Below are 17,522 nucleotides of genomic sequence, written 5' to 3'. Positions count from 1 at the left end.
ACATAGTATGAAATTTACAGTGCCCAGAAATTGTTCATTTCTAATATTTCTGTCTTTTGCAAGACCTACATATACTATACAACAAATGTTTTCTGGTTTTCCTTGCCAACTTTGAACAATCTACGTTCTATATTTTGTTTACATTCTCAGTACAGTAGCATTATGCCATAGGATCTTCCTCATTTGTTTCATCAGTAGTGATGGTTCCTTTAATTATTTTATTAAGAATTCAAGACTTGTTTAAATTTTTCTTGTTTCCTCCTACAAGTAAATCATCCCACTGGTTTCCTACGGTAACTGAAGATTTAACATTGTAAAAGTTTTCATTTCCACTACTGAGTTCAGCTGGCATTCAGAAATGATAAAATCTTCTTGTACAAATTGTCAAATCTAAAGATCTAACAAAACATCACTTACAATTGTTTTCTCACAGGACATTTTTGTCATTTTTTTTAATAGTTGAATTCCCCCCATATTTACCAGTGTTCTTTGATTGCCTCCTCAGCTTGGAAAGATTCAAATCTATAACATGACCTTCAAATGATTTATGTAATGTTTTATCTTTCTTTTCATCACTCTCATGTTGAGATATTTGTGGTAAAGAGTTTCTGGGATTTACTCATTTATGTGGCTGGTATTTTAATATCACGCTCCTGTGAAGGAGTAGGTAGTGTATCCTATGAAACTTCAGCTACAATATAAACTACAGGGATTTTGTTTTTGTTTCATTTCTTATGTTCTCCAAATTTCATTGTAAATCTTCCACCTATTGACTCCGTGTAACTTCTAATATTTAAGGAATGTAAATGTATTTACATTAAATTATGTTCAGTTTTAGGAATTTAAATTTGTTACTATTTACAGTAAAGGTTTTGTTTTCTTTTTTAAAAAAGCATAAATTTTCAATCTTAGTGCTCTCCGCAGTTTTTATTTGTTGCCACGACTCTCTCCCTAGAGTGTATGAAAATTGTATTTATTTCAAATCATATGTAATTTTACGGCTAATATTTTTAAAGAAAAAAGTATGTCCATCAAATAATGCTTTTTGTAGAAGAGTCTTCTAATATTTATTATTCTTGTTACCTCTTTTGGATTTCTTTGAGAGTTATATCCAGCATTATATTTTCCAGCTGTATTTATGGGGAGTTGTACTGACTTTGAAATTTTGTTTTCTGGGTGATTTGCATCTTGAAATGTAGTTACTTTTTTCTTTTTAAAAATATTTATTGATATTTTCCTTGGCCCAAATCCTGAGTTCAGTATCCAGGTCAAGTAGCAAGGCTGGTGCTGGACAGATGTATCGGAGGGAGGGGAAGGGAGAGGAATGTGCTTCCCATCCAGACCACAGACCTGTCTGCAGTCAATCAATGGAAGCTACTCCAAGGCAATGTCTGGAGTAGCCTTTCCAGGCCCACATAGTCTCCTTGTAGGAGATGAGTTGAGACAGATCCCATACAGCAGCAGAATCTTTGGCCCTACACTTAATGCCTCACCATCGGACAACTCATTTCCATATGTAACCCCATCACATATCAATTATGATTTTCCCCCAGTGGTCATATGAATAGCATGATCAACAACTTAATTTCAGGAAGACATTGTACATACTCAGTTCAGGGACCCTCAGCAAGGGTTGAGAAATCAGTGAATATGAAGTTAGGAGAATAAGAAAGGTTAATTTATTTTCTTGCATCAAAGTTAATTTATGTCCACATTTTAAAAAAAAACCTACTTAAAGGGTTCATATAACTTTGCAAAACATTCTATTCATAAATGTAGGAAAACCTTGTTTCCAATACCCCAGATTGTATTACCTTATGACAGCGTTACTAGCTAACAGTAAGTATTATGACAAAAATAGTTCATCCAAGAAAGTATAATGTCGTATCAGCATGTGACTGCTTTAGGCTATCATTAAGAATGTACAGTACTCACTCTGGAAGCCAGGAATGAAGCAACTTAAATGACTTGAGAAATGGTTATCATAACATTATTATTTGGCATTTTATTCTCATGTTGTGCTACTCCTTGATGAAGCTCATTTTCAAGGTACTACTTGAAACTTGTGAGTGATGGACCTATAGAGTGAAGCTTACACAGTGGCATTTTACTTTTAAGTGAGCCATCCAAGAGTCAGGAGTTTTTAATGTATTAAAGCTAATGCTCCTTTGCTCATTGTTCATTGAGATATAAAATCTTTGTCACCAAAATGATTCGAGCATTAAACCCACCAGCTCCTTCTCCCCATACTTCCAGGTCATGGCCAAATCTTGCTGCATTTTCTTCAAATACATGTTGAAATCCAACATTTCCTATCCATCCTGACTCCTCAGACTCTTTTCCATGCCCTACTCATTTTGGCCCAGAGCCTCAAAGGTATTTAGGTACCTAACTCCCAGTGAGTTCAAGCACCACTGAAATTACTGAGCGTTAGGCACATAAGGATCTGGGCCTGTCTGTCTAGTATTGTGATCTCCTCCTCTCTACCCCTCTATTACCCAAATCTTTTCAGACTTCCTTAATGCAGTTGCCAGAAAATTTTTCTTTGCCCATCTATAAGGCTGCATCACTCACCTCTTTGAATCCCTCCTCTGCCACCTCGTAGCCCGGGGCGGGCAAACTTTTGGGCCTGAGGGCCACATTGGGTTTCTGAAATTGTATGGAGGGCTAGTTAGGGGAGGCTGTGCCTCCTCGAACAGCTGGGCGTGGCCCGACCCCTGCCCCCTTGTAGAACTGATCAATGAAATTGTTTTTAATTGTTCGCTTTATTAATATAACTTCATAAGTAAAGTTTTATGAATGAAACTACATTCATTCATAAAACCACGTACCCCAATAACTGGCTAATTGAGTTTCACTTGTAATCCAATTGCTGGTTAAATAGCTGAAACTTACACTGTTTCAACATTGTAACTTCTGCTCACTGTTTGTCATTCATTATACTTGTCTATATTGGAACTTCTGTTCACTGTTTGCCATTCCTTACACTTGTCCATGTTGTAACTCAAACTCCATTTTAACTTGTCCCAAACTCCATTTTAAAATGCTCACTTCATTTTGTAAAAGCTTGCTGCAACCTTCATTTTTGCAAAACCCTGCTGTAAACTTATTAGTTTATTTTAGATGTGTGACTGAGGTATGTCTGGATGATGGAATCAACCTCCAGCCCCAGCCTGTCCTGATGAAATAAAGTGTAAACACCCAACGGCTGAAGATGCAGACAACAGCCCTGACAAAGTAAGAGGAGTCCACCCTCAAAACAAAAGAACAAAAGTACAAGTGAAGAAACATCAAAGCCAGGTCCTAGGCTGAAAGTCATGTCTACAATTGACGGGTGATCAATCACACCGAACCCAGAGGCAGCATGACACAGCAAGACCTATAGACTCTGGAGTCAAACTAAAGCCTACAAAAAGGATGGGTGAGATGGAAGACTTTGAAGGGTAACATTCTGCTGCCCACCAGAGACCCAGCTCTTCCTTGTGCCCGGCTTTCCTGGCCAGTGAGCCGCCACAAGCTACGAACCCAAGCCACGAACTCAAGCTACATTCAGGACTGGTAACTATACAGCAGCAGCAGAGCCTGTGTGTGTGTATGAACGAACGTGTGAATGAATGTGAAACTGAATGAAAAGTTATAGCGATAACTGACTGCCTATTAGGATTCTTTCTGTATTCACAATAAATGTGACATTTTGTCTTATCCTCTTTAATAAGATCCTGCTGGTTTTTATTTTATTGGTATAACACCTTATCTGCCCCTCCCCCGGGACTCCTGCACCATCCAACCTCCCCCCGCCCCTGTTCCCTGACAGCCCCCTAGGGATCTCTGCCCCATCCACCCCCCCCCACTCTCGGTCCCCTGACCACCCCCAACTGCCCCCCGCCTCCCCATCCAACTCCTCCCTCTCCTTCGTGATTGCCCCCCCAAGATTCCTACCCCATCCAACCACCCCTTCTCCCTGACCGCCCCCAGATCCCTTGCCCCTAACTGCCCCCTGATCCTATCTGCCCCCCACCACTCCATTCAACCCCTCCTCTCCTTCCTGACTGCCCCCCCGGGACTCCTGCCCCCATTCAACCCCAGTTCCCCACCTTCTGACCGCCTGACCGCTGCGGGGGAGAGGAGACAGCCTCCCGGGCCAGGAGCTCTGGGGCCGGGCAGGACAGTCCCGCGGGCCAGAAATGGTAGTTTGCCCACCTCTGCCCTAGCCCATCAGCTCAAGTTTACACTTTTTGTCGTCACCTTCAGTGGGACAATTCAGGCAAGTAAGGGGCCCAATATGCAAATAATGATGACCGCTATAAGCCATAATTCAAAGCAACCTCCTGCATTCCCAGGGAATCAGGCCTTCTTCATAACCATCTTTTAGGCTGTAAGTGTGATAGCCTCCACCCTGAACAACATAGTGAAGACTGAACCAGGAACTTCCCGAGCTGGAAGCATGAGCTGTTACAGTTCATAGCCACAGCTAGGCAGCTTTAGCGCAACATATTCTGTGCATAGTGGGCACACAGTGTGACCGTGCCCCACACATTGACCAGCATGTTACATACGCTCTTCGGGGCACAGACTGTACTCTTATGATTGTACCACACCATGCACTTTTTTGGTTCTTAAAGAAATTGTAATAGCAGCAGAAGCAATGGCCAAGCAGCAGTCCTTGTGCTATGTTTATCTGAGTGACATTCCAATGCATAATATTCTAAGTACAGTGTTGTAAGAACAGTAAACCTAAGTAATTTGCAGGTTCCTTTTCAGCTATGTCTTCCGTGACTGTAAACATTTTAGATATTCCCTGAAAATGCCTGCACAGTGGTGTATACAGTATTGTAGCCATATTGGTCCCAGGATATTAGTAAGACAAGGTGAGTGAGGTGATATCTTTATTAGAGCAAATTCTTTTGGTGAATCATAGAATATCAGGGTTGGAAGGGACCTCATGAGGTCATCTACTCCAATCCCCTGCTCAAAGCAGGACCGATCCCCAATTAAATCATCCCAGCCAGGGCTTTGTCAAGCCTGACCTTAAAAACTTCTAAGGAAGGAGATTCCACCACCTCCCTAGGTAACGCATTCCAGTGTTTCACCACCCTCCTAGTGAAAAAGTTTTTCCTAATATCCAACCTAAATCTCCCCGACTGCAACTTGAGACCATTACTCCTTGTTCTGTCATCTGCTACCACTGAGAACAGTCTAGAGCCATCCTCTTTGGAACCCTCTTTCAGGTAGTTGAAAGCAGCTATCAAATCCCCCCTCATTCTTCTCTTCCGCAGACTAAACATCCCCAGTTCCCTCAGCCTCTCCTCACAGCTCATGTGTTCCAGTCCCCTAATCATTTTTGTTGCCCTCCGCTGGACTCTTTCCAATTTTTCCACATCCTTCTTGTAGTTTGGGGCCCAAAACTGGACACAGTACTCCAGATGAGGCCTCACCAGTGTTGAATAGAGGGAAACAATCATGTCCCTCGATCTGCTGGCAATGCCCCTACTTATACATCCCAAAATGCCATTGACCTTCTTGGCAACAAGGGCACACTGTTGACTCATATCCAGCTTCTTGTCCACTGTAACCCCTAGGTCCTTTTCTGCAGAACTGCTACCGAGCCATTCGATCCCTAGTCTGTAGCGGTGCATTGGATTCTTCCGTCCTAAGTGCAGGACTCTGCACTTGTCCTTGTTGAACCTCATCAGATTTCTTTTGGCCCAATCCTCTAATTTGTCTAGGGCCCTCTGTATCCTATCCCTACCTTCCAGCGTATCTACCTCTCCTCCCAGTTTAGTGTCATCTGCAAACTTGCTGAGGGTGCAATCCACACCATCCTCCAGATCATTTATGAAGATATTGAACAAAACCGGCCCCAGGACCGACCCTTGGGGCACTCCACTTGATACCGGCTGCCAACTAGACATGGAGCCATTGATCACTACCCGTTGAGCCCAACAATCTAGCCAGCTTTCTATCCACCTTATAGTCCATTCATCCAGCCCATATTTCTTTAACTTGCTGGCAAGAATACTGTGGGAGACAGTGTCAAAAGCTTTGCTAAAGTCAAGGAACAACATGTCCACTGCTTTCCCTTCATCCACAGAACCAGTTATCTCATCATAGAAGGCAATTAGATTACTCAGGCATGACTTGCCCTTGGTGAATCCATGCTGACTGTTCCTGATCACTTTCCTGTCCTCTGAGTGCTTCAGAATTGATTCCTTGAGGACCTGCTCTATGATTTTTTCCAGGGACTGAGGTGAGGCTGACTGGCCTGTAGTTCTCAGGATCCTCCTTCTTCCCTTTTTTAAAGATGGGCACTACATTAGCCTTTTTCCAGTCGTCCGGGACTTCCCCCAATCGCCATGAGTTTTCAAAGATAATGGCCAATGGCTCTGCAATCACATCCGCCAACTCCTTTAGCACTCTTGGATGCAACGCATCCGGCCCCATGGACTTGTGCACGTCCAGCTCTTCTAAATAGTCCTGAACCACTTCTTTCTCCACAGAGGGCTGGTCACCTCCTCCCCATGCTGTGCTGCCCAGTGCAGTAGTCTGGGAGCTGACCTTGTTCGTGAAGACAGAGGCAAAAAAAGCATTGAGTACATTAGCTTTTTCCACATCCTCTGTCACTAGGTTGCCACCCTCATTCAGTAAGGGGCCCACACTTTCCTTGACTTTCTTCTTGAGAGAGACAAGCTTTCAAGCTTACACAGGGTAACATTGTTTTCTTTGAATAAAGAAGCCTGACGTACTTCATGAGTTTTTAATTTATTCTCTATCATCAATATTTAAAGTCTGCATGAAGGGTAGAAATCCACAGGCATCTGTATAACAGAAAGGCACATAGGTACAAAAATATTTGTTAATTCTTTGAACCTGATTCTCTGATACTGTTAGATGTGTTACTTACCACAGAAAAATTCCATGTTAGAGGAAGTTCTCTCTCTTTAGGAATGAAAAAAATAGATCACTTTTATTGTACTTTCATGATCACATTCATATCCCTTGATAATTACTTTGAAATTGTAAATGCCCTACATTTTATGAGGTGGTTCCTAGTTGCAAAACAAAGATGCAAATCTACCATGATAAATAAAAAGGAAAGGGGAGGGATTACACATAGGCTGAGAGGATTATTTTCTAAATAGGCAATTTGCAAAGCAAAAATAAATAAGTTTGCTCAAAGAATAAAGTGCTTTTTTATTTAAAAAGCGTCCTAGTGTATACTGGTTTTAAACCTAATTATATAATATGACATATCCTTTAAAAAGCATGTTGGGAGCTATGAGAAAAGGGCTGTAAACATTAATGAGTCTGGTGATCTGAATAATCAAGAGTGCAGAACTGCAGTTGATTGTAATAGCACCAACTATTAGGGTTTTTTTCTGTTTATAACTCCTCCCTCGGTTCTCCTCAACCATTTCCCACTCAAGTCTCTCTTTCCGATGGTAGTTCACCTTCCCTTCCATCGGTGGTCTGCTTCTGTTATGTCTAGAAGATGGTGGTTAAATTTTATTATTGAAAGAAGCAACATTTTTATAGGAAAGCAATTTCCAGCTGTTGTGCCAGTGTGTACTTATACCCACTATGTGAAATAAATACTGCTTATATAGCTTAGTATTTCACTGAAGGGTGACTACAATTGCCTGGTGACATGACACGCATAGGAAGAGTTAAGGAAAAGGCTATGATAAGATGTGACCTACAATAAATATTTTGTAAACATCCATGCTTAAAACCTGATTCTGACCTTTTTGAAGGAAAAAAGCACTTAACCCAGAGTTTGCTTCAGCTCTCTGTGTTCTATTGAGGCAGCTGAACTTCTAGATTCTGTCATATGATTTTCATGAGTCTGTCTATGGTGCCCAGGGTTTCACATGCTCACTTTTTTAACCTTGCATACGTGCTTTTCTAGTTAAACTTCATAAAAGCTACCCTGTGCCTTCTTCTGGCTGCTTAGTTACATATACCCGAAAAGCAAAGGAGTACCTGTGGCACTTTAGAGACTAACAAATTTATTCAAGATGCTCAGATAAATTGGTTAGTCTCTAAGGTGCCACAAGTCCTCCTTTGCTTTTTGCGAATACAGACTAACACGGCTGCTACTCTGAAATATACCCAAAAGTGGCCCAAAAGGGGCAGTCACATATGCAACAACAAATTGTGTCCCTTATTTACAACAGAGCAACTACAATGAAGACAGTGGGTGCTGAACATATATAAATAAGAACAGAATTAGGCCCACAGGAGTTGGCAATTCTCACGTGTTTGTTGTGAGGTGAATTTTTGTTGTTTTTTCCCCACATACTTCTCCAAGTGGACAGTTGAAGGCTGGCAAATTGAGTACCAGCTTTGTATTTAGCAAGGAGGCTGTTGGGTATAAAGTAATATTACCATTTCAGAGAGGGGGAAATTGACACACAGTGGTAGTGACTGTGGTCTGCCGGATTAAGCAAATTCCTGGAAGCAAGGTTCCAATCTTGATCTGTGTGACCTTAGGCAAATCTCTGAGCCACTGTTTCCTCATCTGTGAAATGCGGATAACACTGTAGTTCCTAGTATCCTATAGTGAGGTACGTTGAAAATTATGCTGAAAAGTGCTACCATACATAAATACAAAATATTATTAAAGCCAGTCAGTGGCAGAAGTAGAGCTAATGTACCAGGAACTATTCTCATTCCATGGGCCCTACCAGTGAGCAGAGCCCCTACCTCCTCCACAGACATCACTATGCCCCAGACCTCTTGAGCCATTTGCAAGGCTTGCCAAAATTTCTTTAGTTTAGATTAACTAAATGCTTCACGTTACCTCCAACATTCAAAGCTGCTCTTATAGACTCTACTGTTCATGTGCTCCCCCAGGATTCAAAGGTATAAGAGGAGCAAAGACATCTATTAGACAATCCTACGTGATGAGTTTAATGTTCAGAATTGCAAAATCATCATATCAATTTCCCTGGCTTGCTGCTTAGATGTAAATGAGACCTACAAACCAAGCGACTGTAAGTGTGATGAAATTGGTTCAGCCTCTGTTGTGCTATGCATGAGCAACAGAAAATACAAGGGAAGCGGTTTTGTTTTATTTTAACTACTGTAAAGTTCTAAGAACAATTGAACAGATGCTACTGAAACTTTCCAGAAATACTTTATAACTGAGTTCAAGCATAGAACATTTTGGCTCTAAAGGGATTTGTTTCAGAAAGTTATGGGAAAATGAAAAAGGACTATTACAGTGGACATTGCATTTCAATCTTAACCATGGCAGACAGAATCCTTCCCTGCTGTATTTTTCATATCTTTTGATTGGAGGGTCTGAAATGCCCTTTGTCTCAGAGGGTCCTTTATTAACTTGAGGCTAGTCAGAAGGTTCACTCTCCAAGCATTTGCTATTCTCCCCATATCTCTTTGAGCTTTCCCTGGTTTTCTTTCACCTAAAACCTCTGCTTGCAGACAAGAACATCTCTATTTGTAGCTCACTTTCCACTCCCCTTCTTTTGAGGATCAGATTCTAACCTTCCCTGGAATGCCGAGTTATGAACTGAACCTGCTTCTGGCTGCTTTTCATTCAACATGGAGAATTTAAATAATAAACAAACAAACCCCTTGCTTTCATGAATAATGATATGCTAATTAGATGCCAGGCTAATTGCTCTGACCCTGATAGCAGGTGACCTGGGATGACTTTGTAAAAGAGAAGACATGCTGAGATCAAGGCTATTTGTTGGGGAAAGGGGTCATTATTGGAAGTATTTTTTCCTCTGATACACGTATATATAATATTTTGTATTTTTGTATTTCATTGTCTTGTCTATCTCATTTTTGTTCATACTTTTATTTGGTGTCCATTGCATACTGTGACAATAGTATCTGTTGCGATCGCAACAATAATACACTATACCTTATCAATATTCATGGCAACACTTTATAAAAGTACTGTAATTTCTATTCATGTCCCTATTCAAAATCTGCTTCTTCTACTAATCCTTCCTACTCTGATCTCCTTTTTAGTGTTCTCTCCATATCAACCTGCACATGAAATGTTGCTCTTTGCTCTGTTTTGTCTGTTAGATTACAAAGTCCCTGACACCAAAAGCTTATAAAATTCCATGTACATTCATGATGCTATAAATATTTATATTTTCTTGTTCTCTAATACATGGTGTTATAAAACAATTAAAGGAATCCCCACCCAATTTAATCAGGCCTTCAAAATCAGATCTGACTTTTAAAAAAAGAAAGAGATCCACACACACTACACTCATACTTTGAGTGCACATATATGCAATTTGTTTATTCAGTCTGAAGTAACTGCACATGCAAATGCTGGTATGCAAAAATGCAGAATCATGGGGGCCCCCTTTTCTTTCTAAAACAGAAAGACCAGAAAAACTGAACAGTAAGAAACACTTCTCAGTATGAAAGACTTATGAAATTATTCTAACCCTTAACACTTAAAATATTTTCAAATACATTTTACACTTTATTGATGCTAAGATTACTCCTTATTTTCTGTAGGTTTAACCTGAAGAAGTGAATAAAATGGATAGACGTCTTTTAAATATCAAGCAATATAGGAGCACAATTGCATCTGTCATAGATGCAAAACTTGATAGCATTTATCCATGATTGCAATCTGTTCATTGGTTTCTAAACTCAGAGTCCTCCAGAGAATGTCATACATCCACATATTGTCTCTGAATTTTGCAATTGGATCACTGATGTAAATAAAAGATCTGCAAAATCTGATGCAGCTAAACAATTCTCTATTGTCTACACATTTGAGATGGCTCAGGGACATACTTTATTGTAGAAAAAGATAGCAGTAACTTGTGCTCCATATTGACCCATTACAGATATCAGTAAAGGGAGAACTTGAACAGTTTGCTAAATCTGAACACTTAGACAATCCATAAGCCAGTTTTGATCTGTCATCCGTCGGCTTTGTCATCACAAATGCAGAAAAGAAGAGGAAGGGGGTCTGATCCAGTCTTTCCATTGACTTCACTGGTTGCATCAGGTTCCTAGATTGCTAACAGTGAACTCAAGGATTAAACAATGGTTTGAGCATGATTGTGGATGCTCTAAATTATTTTCTGTAGCAATGCATAGATTGTCCAAATGTTTATGTTAAGGAGAGAGAAATAAGAACAATTCATATGTCTTTTACTAGAAATTCAAGCAACAATCTGAATAAAACACTATTGCAGACAGAGACACTGAACCTGATTCTCAATTACTTAGTTCTTGCTCTTAGGTCAGGATAAAGTTGGGGTTATGTGGGAGGGGATGGGGAAGTTATACAGCTTTTGGGGCACTGCAGGACCCTGAGCATGCTCCCAGGGAACTTAGGTAGCCTCACGGCTGCTCTGATTTCTGTTCGGTTTGCCAGGACAAGGCAGAGCTGTAGTGCAGGGTCCTCCAGACATCCATCCCTATCTGCCCAGTGTGCTGAGGCCTCATGCCAGCCCTATACCCATGGGGTGGCTTTCTGGCCACCGGTATTCTTAAGGGGCCCTTTCAGTATACTATAAATCCCCTTGATTCTATCAGAGTAGCATGAAGGGGCCTTAGTGTAATTCTTTTCCAACATTTCTATCATGGAATTCATAATGTTTCCATTTTAATGGGTCTTTATCCAGGCAGAAACAAAAATAAATGGTTTTTAAGAGAAAGACATCTCATGTTATAATATGTCCTAACTTCTCGTGACAGCTCAGAGTCAACATTCAGCACTAGGCTGGAGAGATGTGCTGATTAGTAAGTCTTTGTAAGACAATGACAAATGCCCAGGCTCTAGACAAAATGCATCAAGATCTTTACAATACTTCAAAACTGCATTAACAGCAACTAGTTCTACCCAAACTTTATATCAAACTTCATTTTCCAAATGGATCACAGCTTCCTATGCACTTACCATAACAGTGCTCCACACAGTACTAAAGTGATTGATTTATTCAGTTAAAGGGACTAGAAAATAAGCTCAGCAAGTGTGCTTCGCTCTCTAAAAAAGATTATATGATTTTACACATGGACGTGGGGGAAAGTGCAGTTGCAGTATGTAAAAATCAGTACTGTCCTTTGCATAAGTAGCAAGGAGGAAAACTAGCCTAATTACATTTGCCTTGAAAGGTGATTCTATAGAAAATGCTATCATTCCCCCAAGTTACACACTTTAAAGTTCCATGAGATCACATACTTAATTTTATTTAATTAAAACTATCCTTGTGTAACATGAACTCAAATTCTTCTCTAACTTTTCTGTTTCTTCTGCCCACAATATACCCTGTACTTCATTTATAAAGATGAAACTTGAGTATTAAAATTAAATAAAACTTCTTGTTTCATTGCTGAAGTAATGCCATTCTGGTTTTGAAATACAGTACTTGCTCACTGTATAGCTGGCTGCTTTACATCTACTCCTGACCACAGTTGTCACCTTGAACAGGATGAATTACAGGATATTTCTGGAAATACAGGGACTGGCCCTGGAGACTCAAGAAAATCAATCTTCAAAATAAGAGGCAAATACTGTGTGTTCAATTATTTGTCCGGGTTCTTATCTATCATCAGGATTCCCAACACATCTTGTGTCCAGGTTCTAACACTGACATCACAGGAGCTTACAGCTTTCCATACTATGCCATCCAGCAGCTATATACGTGCATACAACCGTAGCTCAGTGTATCTAATGAAGACTTTAGTTCAGTTTGGCTAGCTATAGCATGTATAGTAAGACTTTTTTCTTCCTACAATATAAATGATTTGCTATATGTTTATCTACTGCTCTAAGAAGAAATGAGCTCACCACACCACTGACGATGAGGATTAACTACAATTAGAGCCTCACTGAAGTCAATGGGATTCCTTGCAGACTCAGCTAATTGCAAGATTGGGGCCTAACGTTCTAACTACATAGGCCCACCATATATTATTACAAATATATTTCACAGAATACCAAATTCTGAAACCTCCACTTAAGTTTTTTTTTCCTCATTTTTATATTAAGGTGAGCTGGGCCAGTATAGAGACTGAGTAAGGACCTTCAATATTTGGTGAATTTAAGTCTGGAGAAGTGTACCCCACACTGGACATCACTGAGAACCAATTAGATTAAGAACAACTTGTCAGACAAAATATGAAAAAGGGATAGGTTCTTAAAGGATGTGGTTAGGACTCTAGAGAAAAATTTAGATCTCTTTATAAAGACAACTGGCGTATACTCCCTTCCCCAGAGGAAAACATGGGGTGTCATTTAGCTCAGTCTATAGGTTTTCCAACAGAAAATGCTAGCATTTAATTTGTAACTCTCAGTGATAAATCTATATGGTGAGTTTCACTGAGGGAGCACCAATTCTTCTTCCATACCAACTTCTGCTTTAATTGTTCCCTTTTCTTCCCCCCAAAATCCATCCCCCTGCTCATTTCTTTTCTCCCCATTAACCGTCATTTCAGGATCTCCTTCTGTGTAATTATAATCCTGTACTGTCCGTCTCCTCATGTGCACCATGACTGGGCTGGTAATCTGGGTGGTAGTGCAGGGCAGGATAGGCATTGAGTGCTAGGCCAAGAGACACTTACTGATGTGTTATTGTTGAGAAGGAATCCCTTCCTTCCCTCTCTACAGAGCATCTGTGAGGGCACAGAGGGGAGAAGATAGTGCAAGAACACTTGCATGCCCACAGAATTGGAGGCCTTACGTTTAGGAGAACAAAGGAACTACTTCCTCCCTAGTCTGAGGTGATGTACTATAACTCAGCCTAACTACGAGTCTGTCACGGAGGTCATGGAAGTCACAGATTCTGTGACTTTCCAGGACCTCTATGACTTCCGCAGCTGAAGCGCTAGTGCAGCTGACCCCAGGGCCGCACAAGTTTTTCCTCCTTCCTAGGTTATAAATCCTTCTCTTTTGTCTTCTGCCATCCTTTATGGGAAATGTCTATATAATTTAATAGAAAAATTAATTTTCTACAGGATTTTTTTAATTTCACAATAAAAATTAACAGAAAAGTATATACCTGCCATAGAATTGTATACACTGGTTAAAAACAACAACAACAACACTATACAAAGGATATCTTTCTAAACTAACTTCTGTGGTGTTTTAGAGTAATTTCTATAGTTTGATCCTTATTATTTTCATAGTACTTTTCCAGAACAAATAGAATCGCAGTTCCACATGCCACTATTTTTCACACATTTCACTTCAGACCATCTCGATTTTGGTATTGTCCTCTTGCTAAGGGCCAGATCCTACACTCATTTTTTTAACAATGGGAGTTTTCCCATAGATTTCAATGGAAGTAGACTTTGCCCGTTAATGTCTTAACTATGAATAATCCCAAATGTTACGTATGGAGTATGGAAATCTGAATGACAGAGTCAGCAAATTTGTTCTTGAAATATTTCATTGCAGGCACATGTACTTCCCACGGATGTCCCAGCTAGAAGCAGCCAATCTAGTATTACTCATAAATCAGAGAACTGTCCCCACTTTAGGTGCCTCACAGTCCTTCCAACTTTTTACACAAATACGAAACAAGATGTAAAACCGCTCAGCCAATAGGTCCTTTCTTTGCGTACCCCAAATACATTTCTTTCAGATATACAAACTGATTCAAGACCTAAACCAAAATCATATCCCACAACAACATGGCAGTTGCAGCTCCTTTTAGATACCTTGAATATGAATGTTCTATACAACTAAATTCTGATCCATATGCCTGTTTGTGGTGGCCTAAAATTGGCATACAACTCTGAAATGAAATAGTTTGACATCTTAGCTGGTGAGCTGTGTAGCCAGCTTTGTTTGGGAGTTAAGCCCGCAAAACAGTATTTCACCACCTCGCCAAGGTGTCCACAAATTCTTCTCTTGAATCTCAGCTCACGTTTAGCTAGGTCAGAGTTTCTTAATGATGTTTCTTAATTAGTTTATTAATATTGTCAATATTTCAAAACATTGTGCTTTTTCTCATCAATCATTTTCCTGTCAATTCTCTTCTATTCATAGAGAGTCAATGTAGAGTATCTGTTATAATATAGTGCACATTAATAATTCCAGAAATTATAGGCAATTCTATTGGGTTTTATTTCAGGGCTGGGAGGAAACCATTCAATCAGTAGACAGGAATGTGCTTGATTAAGTATATTTTGTATCAAATCCAGTCTGATTTTCATCATGCACATAGCACTTAGAGAACACTCTTATAGAATACCAGCAATAAAATTAGCTTTGCAATGGATGCTAATCTGCTACTCAAGGTAATATTTATACCCATCAACAAAGCAGTTAATTTTGTCATTTAGTCCATCCTGATGAAGGAGTCCCATACCAGTGAACTTGATTTGATAAACTGAATGGTTTTCATTATATCCTGTAGATCTCAGGAAATTAGGGCTAATGATGATAGATGCTCTTCTCCTTCGACAATGTTCATAATAAGTGTCCCCAGAGGTCCATACTAATGCCAAACCCTTGCAATTTCAATGTTTATGAAAGGTATTTTGCAGCTTCAGACCATCTCTGGAATTAATACATTCTGAGAGAGAACAGAAGGATGACACTGGCTTCCATTACTCAGTGGTTACAACAGTAGTTTGGACTATGGGCTGTTGGTCTCATGAAAATGTAATGGGCCTATTTCTGCCTTCCAAACCACAGAAACAGAAAATCGCCCAATTTGGCATTTCATGAACCTGAAACGTGGTCAAGATTAACTGATGTTTACATCAGTTTACAGTAAACCTACACCAAATTTCAGCTGAGTTTTGGGTCACCTCCCCACAGGTTCCTGCTCCTACATTGGGACCTGGGCTATCAGCTTACCAAAGGTGGTCTACTCAGAGGGTGAGTTTCTTGGGTACCTCAGTGTTCCCTACCTGGCTACTTCCCCCTTCCTGAGCTTATGAAATGGCAACTGGCTAGCTCCTTTCCACCTTCCTGTCTCTTTATGGACTAGGAAGGTAGGCCCAATCACACATACCACAAATCCACTTGCAGTTCATTGCTACTGGACAGTAAGGCCTCTGGGCCCCAGAGAAAGGTAAAAGGCCCTCTCTCAAGCAGCTGTGGGATCCAGTAAAGTCATTTGAATCCTAGATGTACAGAACTGTGGGGACACCTAGCCAGACACCTACTCCAAACAGACAGGAGTGGGTAGAGAATGATTGGCACACTACCAGAGACCTCAGAAGTGATGAGAAGGCTTCTGGACATACTTAATTACATAATACTATACTGTCTCAGTAGCATTTTAAAACATGTAAGCTTCCTTTATAAAGTGCTTTGAGATCTACTGCTGAAAAGTGCTATCAAAAAACTAAGTATTATATTTAAATTTAAAGATGAAGTCTGATGAAAAGTCTGAAGTTCGAGATGAAAAATAAGGAGCCTGAAACTGAATTAGTTGTGCCATTTAGATTACTTATTTTATCTAAAACTTAAACCACTACAGCAACTTCTGCTGACTGACTAATCACCATCACTGGCTTTTCCATCTTCATTTTTGATAGTTCTTGGGACAGTTACATCCACTGTAAGCTATTCTATTCAGAGCTGCAGTCCATCTGTACTGTTTTCTTGTATTATGGCCAGGGCACAACCATTTTTGATTTTTTGCAGTCTCCAGGATTTTCTACACCTAGGTTTGCCCTCTTACACACACTTGTTTATTCTTCTGGCTCTTTTTGCAGTTCTAAGCACACCTATATGCCTCTTTATTCAGCTTTTGGCTTCTGTGCCACTGTGGATATGTACCCTTTCACATTGGCGTGTAGACTATTCAGCATGGCATGAACCGCCAGCCACCTTCATGTTACATGTATGAACACTCTGTGAATGTGAGGACTGGCAGCTTCCTCTCCATCCAAGTCTAAGTTTGCTATCTACCAAATTTAAAGGGGCATTCAGCAAAGTTGATGCGGTCTGACGCTTCTCACTCCACAGAAGTTCAGAAAGAGAGTCATCCTCTACTTCTGTCCGCAGAATCGTTGTCACTGGCAGCAATAAATTAACACTTCTTACTCTCTGAAAAGAACTGCATGTTGGCTAATTGAATTAACCAGGAATGCTTTGACATTTCTCTAATTTGTGACAGGATTTAGGTAAAAAATGAAACAAGCAGTTTGTTGTGTGTTAGCATGTCAAGAATCAGGCTGAAGGCAAGGAGAGGTGGGCATCACCATAAAAGTTTTAAGCGAGATACATCTGGGATCAGAAAGTAATATAGCACATATCACTGAAGTATCAGACAAGGTGAGAATGCACACACCTATGCACAAAAATTCACAATTTACTGTTAAGATGAGACAAGCTGAAGTTCATTAGCAGATGGTGTACCTAATTAACACAGCAGAACAAGAGAGAAGTGATGAAAGGGGCTTTTCAGCACTGTCATATCCCTCAAAACGATTATTTCCACTGTATTGTCGAACAGAAATAGGGCCAAATCTTAAAGTCCTTACTCACTCAAAACTCAGCCAAAAACTTACTCTTTTGAGTAAGAACTACATAAACTACAAAAAAACCTCTACTT

Source organism: Chelonia mydas, chromosome 5 (genome assembly GCF_015237465.2).
Source record: "Chelonia mydas isolate rCheMyd1 chromosome 5, rCheMyd1.pri.v2, whole genome shotgun sequence".
NCBI lineage: Eukaryota > Metazoa > Chordata > Testudines > Cheloniidae > Chelonia > Chelonia mydas.
The sequence above is the reverse complement of the archived record's forward strand: the minus strand, read 5'-3'. Positions refer to the sequence as shown.